Here is a 6,825-nt window from a genome sequence, read left to right as displayed (position 1 = left end):
ACAAATTGAGGCGACAGAGGACTGAATCTGAGTGGATCATGGCAGCAATGCCACTCTACCACTTACATATCCCGTCACTTATTTAAGTCATCTGCAAAAGATTCTTCTCGTTGATAGCTTGAAATTGTTATCCAAGGTTGCTCCGACCAAGTGGTTGGGCCGATCGAAGGTAGCCAATGACATAGGCCCCTGGGGGTGCAAGAGTACCCCTACTACGGGTCGTGATGTAGTCGGAGAGAGAGATGCACCGCATCTAGCATGGATTCTAACTTAGAGGCATTCAGTCATAATCCGACACATAGTAGCTTCGTGCCACTTGCTTTTCAACCAAGCATGATGACAAAATGTGTGAATCAACAGTTCCTCTCATACTAAGTTGAATTACTATCATGATGTGGATCATCAGCAGGGTAAAACTAACCTATCTCATGATGGTCTAAACCCAGCTCACATTCCCTATTGGTGGGTCAACAATCCAACACTTGGTGAATTCTGCTTCACAATGATAAGAAGAGCCAACATCAAAGGATCAAAAAGCAACGTTGCTATGAATGCTTGGCTACCACAAGCCAGTTCTCCTTGTGGTAACTTTTTTGACACCTCTAGCTTCAAATTCCAAAAGTCTAAAGGATCGATAGGCCACGCTTTCATGGTTTGTATTCATACTGAAAATCAAAATCAAATAAGCTTTTACCCTTTTGTTCCACACAAGATTTCTATTCTTGTTGAGCTCATCTTAGGTCACCTATATTATCTTTTAACAGATGTGCCACCCCAGCCAAACTCCCCATCTGATAATGTCTTCCACCTGGATTGGCGCACCTAGACACACCTTAAGGCCAAAAATAAGGGCATTTCCCCATCTCCGCCTCATGGAATAAGTAAAATAACATTAAAAGTAGTGGTATTTCACTTGCACCAAAATGACTCCCACTTTTTGTACACCTCTCAAGTGATTTCCCAAAGTTGGACTAGAGTCAAGCTCAACAGGGTCTTCTTTCCCCGCTGATTCCGCCAAGCTCGTTCCCTTGGATGTGGTTTCGCTAGATAGTAGATAGGGATAGTGGTAATCTTGTTAATCCATTCATGTGCGTCACTAATTAGATGATGAGGCATTTGGCTACCTTAAGAGGGTCATAGTTACTCCCACCATTTACCCACGCTTGGTTGAATTTCTTCACTTTAACATTCAAAGCACTGGGCAGAAATCATATTGCGTCAGCATCCATAGGGACCATCACAATGCTTTATTTTAATTAAATAGTCAGATTCCCCTTGTCCATACTAGTTCTGAGTCAGTTATTCGCCACCTAGGGAAACCCCCTTAAGGGAGCACCTTGCGTCCATCTCTCGATAAACACATGATGGCCCGGCCTCGTCGCAGTAGCAGCTCGGGTAGGTCACCAACAACCCCATGGGTTTGGGGTGCAAACCCCTAGGCCCAACCCTTAGAGCCAATCCTTTTCCTCAAGTTACAGATCCATTTTGCCGACTTCCCTTATGTACATTGTTCTATTGACCAGAGGTTGTTCACCTTGGAGACATAATGCGGTTATGAGTATGATTGGGCATGAACGGTACTCAGTCCTCCAGATTTTCAAGGGCCATTGAAGGTGCACCAGACATAGTGGGACATGCGGTGCTCTTCTAGCCGCTAGACCCTATCTCCGGTTGAACCAATTTCAGGGTGGACAGGCTGTTAAAAAGAAAAGATAACTCTTCCCGGGGCCCCCGCTGACGTCTCCAGATTTCCTAACATTGCTATTCGCCGCCACGTCCCAGTTTGAGAATATTAACCCAATTCCCTTTCGATGATCATGCAAAGTGTGCCCTTGAAATAGGGCTTCCCCATCTCCTAGGATTGACTAACCCATGTCCAAGTGTTGTTCACATGGAACCTTTCCCCACTTCAGTCTTCAAAGTTCTCATTTGAATATTTGCTACTACCACCAAGATCTACACCAGGGGTCGGTCCACCTAGGCTCACATCCTAGGTTTCGCAATAACCCCCATCTCCTCCTACTCATCAGAGCATGGCACTTGCCACGATGACTGAGTATAGGTTGTGCACTTCAGTGCTATCCATTTTCGGGGCTAGTTGATTCGGTAGGTGAGTTGTTACACACTCCTTAGTGGATTTTGACTTCCATGACCACCATCCTGCTGTCTTAATCAAGCAACACCCTTTGTGGGATCTGGGTTAGTGCACAATTTGGCACTATAACTCAGCTTTTGGTTCATCCCGCATCGCCAGTTTTGCTTACCAAAAATGGCCCACTTGGAGCTCACAATTTTGTGGCACAACTCAATGGAGCAGTCATGCCACCTTACCTATTTAAAGTTTGAAAATAGGTCAAGGGCATTATGCCCCCGATGCCTCTAATAATTTTCTTTACCGATAAAAATCGCACATGAGCTCCAACTATCCTAAGGGAAACTTCAGAGGAAACCAGCTACTAGATGGTTCGATTAGTCTTTCGCCCCTATACCCAAATCAGACGAATGATTTGAATGTAAGTATCGCTGCAGGCCTCCACCAGAGTTTCCTCTAGCTTCGCCTTGCTTAGGCATAGTTCACCATCTTTTGGGTCCCAACAGGTGTGCTCACACTTGAACCCTTCACAAAAGATTAGGGTTGGTCGGCGGTGCACCCTTCGAGAGGGGATCTCGCTAGTCAACTTCCTTGCACCTCGTGGGTTTCCCAACCCACCAACTCGCACACATGTTAAACTCCTTGGTCTGTGTTTCAAGACAGGTCGGATGGAAAGCCCGCTGGCTAGTGCCATGAGCATGCAAGTGCCCAAGGGCCCACCATGGTAGGCGTGCACTTTTCTCTTTGATCACCTTGATGGAGGTACAGTGTGACTAGAAGGTCATGCTTGTGCCCTCGCAATGGCCCACACTGGCATGACCCCCAAGCCGAGCGGCGGACCGGCTGACGTCGTTCTGCATCCAACCGGGGTGCATCATTGGCCTCCATCTACTTCCCTCTTAGAAATTTCAAGCACTCTTTAACTCTCTTTTCAAATTTATTTTCATCTTTCCCTCATGGTACTTGTTCGCTATCAGTCTCTCACCCGTATTTAGCCTTGGACTGAATTTACCACCCGATTAGGGCTGCATTCCCAAACAACCCAATGTGTCGATAATGCCTTGTGGTGCAGCAGGGTCTGAGCCTAATAGGCCTCTCACCCTCTCTGGTGCCCCTTCTAGGGGACTTGGGCCCGGTCCATCGCTGAGGATGCTTCTACAGACTACAATTCGGTAGGTGGAGCCGCCAATTTTCATGCTAGCCTTTTCCCGATTCGCTTGCCGTTACTAGGGGAATCTCGGTAAGTTTCTTTTCCTCTGCTTAGTGATATACTTAAACTTAGTGGGTACTCATGCCTAACTTGGGGACGCAGAAAAGGGGCCAAGCACATTTTACCCGCATGCTGGTAGGCTGTTGTGGCCCAGTTGAAGTTCCACACTTGGCCTCCCTCGAACTACACAAACCAATGCTGACCTGCATAGGCCACCACTCGTCATGAAAGGGCGAGGGACCTCGTGCTCATTTCAGTCGACCATGCCACTGGTGGGCATGGACAGCCATCTCCGCTCCTCCGTGGAAGAGGGTGATTTTGGAGTGCGACACCCAAGCAGACGTGCCCTCAACCGAGGCCTCAAGCACAACTTGCATTCAAAGACTCGATGATTCACAAGATTCTACAATTCATAATAAGTATCACATTTTGCTACATTATTCATCATGGCGAGAGCCAAGATATCCGTTGCTGAGAGTCATGTTTTTATCTTATTCATGTTTTTTTTTCTAGCGACCCAACACACAAGGTGCCTGGGTTGCACTTCAATGTTTTTGACTTCTTGGTGTTGGTCACACCGATGTGTATGGTGTTTGACACAAACCATCCGCCAGTGCAAGGGGGCACTAGAAGGGTGTGCGTCCTCGCCCCATTGCATCGCGCAGGAGGATGCCACCTCAAGAGAACCCTGTAGCTAGATGACGGGTCCTACCCCATGAACGATCACTCGAGAGTGCACTCATTCACGGAAGGGAACACTCAAAGTGACATGTTGTCCCCCTGGGAGACATAACGGGGGGTTGCGATAGTCCTAACTTCCGATAGTAGAAGCGAGAGATCATTGGGAACATGTCATACATGCGATCGAGGGCATGCAAACTTGACAGGATAGAGACTCAGCCTCTCCCAAAAAGGGCATGCACCCAACCATAGCATTCGATCACCTTGAGTCGATGGCATGGGACTCAGGGTCGAGCCATGCAGTGAGGCCCAACTGTCCACACGTCATCGAGGGTGAGGGTCAAGAAGGAGGTGAGTTTAGCATGCCTCCCTCACCTCCTCCCCTACATAATTCAGGGGCCAGAACCGACAATAATCCTACCACAGGTTCACCTACGGTAACCTTGTTACAACTTCTCCTTCCTCTAAATGATAAGGTTCACTGAACTTCTCATGACATCGGTGACAGGAACAATCACCGTCAGCATGATCCGAACACTTCACCGGATCATTCAATCAGTAGGAGTGATGGGCGGTGTGTACAAAGGGTAGGGACATATTCAACACAAGCTAATGACTCACACTTACTAGGAATTCCTTGTTGAAGATCAATAATTGCAATGGTCTATCCCCATCAAGATGCAATTTGGCAAGGTTTCCTGAACCTTTCAGGCTAGATAGAAAAACTTGTTGGCTGCATCAATGTAGTGTGCATGCTGCCCAGAACATTTAAGGGCATCACAGACCTATTATTACCTCAAACTTCCATGGCCTAGGAGGCCATAGTCCCTCTAAGAAGCTGGTCATGAAGGGGAAACTCCACGTAGCTAGTTAGCAAGCTGAGGTGTCATTCATTAATGGAATTAACCAGACAAATTGCTCCACCAACTAAGAATGGCCATGCACCACCACCCATAGAATCAAGAAAGAGCTCTCAATCTGTCAATCCTTACTATGTTTGGACCTGGTAAGTTTCCCCCTATTGAGTCAAATTAAGTTGTAGGCTCCACTCCTGGTGGTGCCCTTCCATCAATTCCTTTAAGTTTCAGCCTTGCGACCATACTCCCCATGGAACCCAAACACTCTGATTTCTCACAAGGTGTTGGTGGAGTCCTTAGAGCAACATCTATCGATCCCTGGTCGACATCATTTATGGTTAAGACTAGGATGGTATCTGATCGTCTTCTAGCCCCCAACTTTTGTTCTTGATTAATGAAAACATCCTTGGCAAATGCTTTCATAGTGGTTCATCTTCCATAAATCCAAGAATTTCACCTCTGACAATGAAATACGAATGCCCCTGACAGCCCCTATTAATCATTACTCTGGTCCCGAAGGCCAACGGAACAAGACCAGACTCCTATCACATTATTCCATGCTAATGTATTCAGAATGTAGGCTTGCTTTGAGCACTCTAATTTTTTCAAAGTAACGGCACCGGAACCATGACCCAGCCAATTAAGGCCAGGAACACACCGTTGGCAGAAGGGATGTGAGGGCCAATGCATACCAAGTAGGGGGACCGACCGTGACGACCCAAGGTCAAACTACAAGCTTTTTAACTGCAACAACTTAAATATATGCTATTGGAGCTGGAATTACCGTAGCAGCAGGCAACAGACTTGCCCTCTAATGGATCCTCATTAAGGGATTTATATTTTACTCATTCCAATTACCAGACTCGATGAGCCCAGTATTGTTATTTATTGTCACTACCTCCCCGTGTCAGGATTGGGTAATTTGTGGGCCTACTGCCTTCCTTGGATGTGGTAGCCATTTCTCAGGCTCCCTCTCTAGAATAAAACCCTAATTATCCATCACCCGTCACCACCATGGTAGGCCTTTATCCTACCAACGAAAGTTGATAGGGCAGAAATTTGAATGAAGTGTCGCTGGCACAAAGGTCATGCGATCGGTCGAGTTATCATGAATCACCTGAATAGCGAGTGAACCCACATTGACCTTTTATCTAATAAATGCATCCCTTCCAAGAGTTAGCATTTGGTCCACGTATTAGCTCTAGAATTACTATGGTTATCTATGTAGAAAAGTACCATCAAATAAACTATAACTGATTTAATGAGCCATCCGCAGTTTCATAGTATGAAATAGTTCATACTTAGACATGCATGGATTAATCTTTGAGACAAGAATATGACTACTAGAAGGATCGACTAGGTAGCTTTCGGCCACGAGCGAGCCATCGTGGGCCTCTACCAGAGACTGCGAGGTAGACCCGCCCTCATGGGAAACCAAAATTAGAAAGCATGCGGCCCATCCTTGCGATTGAACAAAAACCTGCCCGCATCCCAAAGTCAACTAAGGATGGAGATGCAGGAATAGAGTAGTGTGCTCCTCAAGACCCGAAGCAAGGAAAACATGAATGCAGGCTAGAGAGGGATGACAGGTAGCTTTGGTTCACAGGCACCTTGGGAAGAACATCCCTTACGGAGCCCTTTACCCTCGGTCTCAAAGCCGAACCAACTCACGAATGGCAAATATGTGTGAAATGCATCGTGCACATGGCCACCTCAATTGTAAGGCCACTCAAAGATATCCATTTCCCAGGCATATGCCCCCTATGCACTTGGAGTGGTGCACCCCACATAGAAAAGCCAACCTCGACCACACAGAACAAATTTTCGTCGCCCAGCTCTCTCACAAATTGCCAACCAAGAACATCGTGCTGGAAGGAAAAGAAGTGTGAAAGTTAGAACATGGCATCAAGGAGCTCCAATTCACAAGTACCTGGGAAGAACATCCTGTAAATAACCCTTTACCCAAAAAATCAAAGATGACCCCA

At 46.7% G+C, this 6,825-nt stretch overlaps 2 non-coding genes across 2 annotated transcripts; both read right to left on the bottom strand.

The window, feature by feature from the left end:
- On the bottom strand, positions 1 to 3,401 carry LOC131031912 (28S ribosomal RNA). The gene has a single exon (XR_009103323.2). It is a non-coding gene; the product is annotated as a 28S ribosomal RNA (ribosomal RNA).
- A 227-nt stretch (positions 3,402 to 3,628) lies between these two features.
- Positions 3,629 to 3,782, bottom strand: LOC131031782 (5.8S ribosomal RNA). Its single transcript, XR_009103195.2, has one exon. It is a non-coding gene; the product is annotated as a 5.8S ribosomal RNA (ribosomal RNA).
- Positions 3,783 to 6,825: the final 3,043 nt, after the last annotated feature.

The sequence above is a fragment of the Cryptomeria japonica genome, chromosome 2 (genome assembly GCF_030272615.1).
Source record: "Cryptomeria japonica chromosome 2, Sugi_1.0, whole genome shotgun sequence".
Lineage (NCBI taxonomy): Eukaryota > Viridiplantae > Streptophyta > Pinopsida > Cupressales > Cupressaceae > Cryptomeria > Cryptomeria japonica.
Note: the sequence above shows the minus strand (reverse complement) of the source record. Positions and strands in the feature narration are given on the sequence as shown.